General features: G+C 53.3%; 1 protein-coding gene across 10 annotated transcripts in view; it reads right to left on the bottom strand.

The window, feature by feature from the left end:
• Positions 1-2319, bottom strand: part of LOC113206657 (probable phospholipid-transporting ATPase IA) — a 42244-nt gene that overhangs the window by 15631 nt on the left and 24294 nt on the right. The window lies entirely within an intron of this gene.

A 2319-nucleotide genomic window follows, 5' to 3' on the forward strand; every position in this document is an offset into this window, starting at 1 on the left:
CCCCACCCCCCGCCTGCCCTCTACCTCAGCCAATCATGTCGAGTAAACAAAGCCTCCCGTTCCCCACCGACTTCATTTTAGAGCGGAACCGTTATGCATATAGGCTCACTCACTGCCTGTCAACTAAGTGTGAGAAAATATTTTAAGTACTCAAAATGGACTCAGCGGGACTAAAAACTTGATGTGTGCAAATACACAAGGCTCGAAAACTTTTGTAGTTTGCACTGCTGTCCGGCATGTAAGTGTGCGGGTGGGTCTCCTACTGGGGGGCCTTAGAGACGGCGGTCACACCAATTCACACGCCCGTAAGTGGCACATTATAGCAACAAGATCTCGAACAAGATGCAGCGGGGTATCTCTAGAGCCTAGTATCCCCGTACAACGTGTTTGTGCTCCGCACAATTGGGAGTGAAAGTAAAACTTTTTTGTTTGTTTGGCCATTGTCAAATAAATAATAGATAACTCCACCCAAATTAGCTTTTACCCTCTCTTTCACCCCTCTATATTTTTTATTTTACTTGTGAGAAACTGGAGGAACAACACTGATAAACGAAGCGTTCAACTGCAAGTCGAATACTTGAAAATATGTTCAACTGTGTAGTAGAACACGTACAAAGTGTTCAACTCGGTAGTTGTGCACTTTTAAGTGTGCAACTACGCCGCTTAACAGAAGAGTTGAACGCTTACAAGTCCAGGGCTAAACAGTTACACACTTTCAGGTGCACAACTACAGAGTTGAACACTTGCAATAGTATTCAACTTGAAGTTACACACTTACAAGTGCAATGCAATGGAACACTTGGTCAATCAGTGAAGAGAGAAAGGCGGAGAAAGGTGACCGCGCGCGTCCATATGTCGGGGGTCACTTGAGGAGAGGTGGAACACGCGAAGAAGTTTTAAAGCCAGTGCGCCGATTGTCAGGGAGGAAAATACGGACAACATTTTCCTATCATGAGCAAACGTTAGATTTTTTTTAAAAAATCGATGAAACAAACTTAAAACACGCCCAAAAGACTGAAACGACTAAAAAGCACCTGATAGAAAATAACCTAAAATAGCCAGTGTGATAATAACATATTTCATTACTTAAATTTGGTGGAGCGTTTTGGGAGGTATGCCGGAGGGGGAACCCACCCTAAAATTGATCCCGAACAAGCCGAAACAAAGCAACAAGCGTCCGACCACAGGCGGAAGACCGGAGCCGGGGGCGTCAACACACGAAACGGGGAGAGACAACAAACAAACACCGTTATGGGCCGAGCAGGACGAGCGGGCTCATGGTGCACAGGGGCGCGGGGGCCCGCGGGCGTGCTCGGCGGGGCGGGCGCACCACCATATGGTCCGGCGGCGTGCCTGCAGGCGTGCCTCCTACAGGCGGGCGCGCTCCCCCTCCCCACCCTCGACGGCGACGCGCCCCCGCCGCGGCCCCGAGCACGAGCACAGAGCGCGGGGTCAGGGGTGGGCAGTGGCGGCGGCGGCCTTCAGAGGCGGGGTCAACGACGACGGGCGTGATGATGTTGACGGGCGTGAGCACGGCGGGCGTGGCGCGCGGCAACAGCGGGGGCGCAGCGGGCTCCGAGGTGGGCGAGGCACTACAGGGGCTGCAGAGAGCGGCCCCGGCCAGGGGTGGCGCCAGCATCGCCAGCACTGCGTCAGCCACCCCCACTCTAGCGCAGCCTCCCTGTTTGGTCCGGGGGGTGGAAGTAGGGCAAACACAGGGAGGAGGGGTGTGCTGGACTGGACTTGTTGCTCCGGCTGTGATGCCCTACAGGGTGAAGAGGAGAGGGGGTGGAAGAAAGGGGCGCACCGCACGTCTCCGCGTGAGCAGCTAGTCAAGCAAGCCATTGCGAGAGTGGGTACGGGCTCAGTCTGGTCGGCTGCAAGGGACCGTGCACCAATTACGTCCTTTTGAGATGTAGGGTCCTTTTTTTCACGGCCACTATTCGTGGTCTGGGTTCAAAACGGCACTGTGATACAGTTTAGTTACCTCACCCCCCCAAAAAAATACCTACGGGGACACAATTACCACGGCTTCCAAAACACTTCCGTTTTCAAACGCTGAGTTCCAATATGGCGCCGTGATAAAAGTACCTCACCCGTCGAAAATGACGCAAATTAAGCACACGACCCCCCCAACCTCAGACGAAAGGGAAGGTCGTGGCGACACTTGCGACCAACTTGTTGGTTCATGACGCGGTATTGTAAAATCCGCTCATTACAGCATTTGCGCGTTAGTTCGAGGCGCGGGCTGAGTGTGTGAGCGCGTGCGTGCGTGTAATTATAGTGGGTGATAGAGTACAGGCGGCGGAGATGGGAGAG

This window comes from Frankliniella occidentalis, unplaced genomic scaffold, assembly GCF_000697945.3.
Source record: "Frankliniella occidentalis isolate FOCC.00 unplaced genomic scaffold, Focc_3.1 Scaffold7, whole genome shotgun sequence".
NCBI classification, from domain to species: domain Eukaryota; kingdom Metazoa; phylum Arthropoda; class Insecta; order Thysanoptera; family Thripidae; genus Frankliniella; species Frankliniella occidentalis.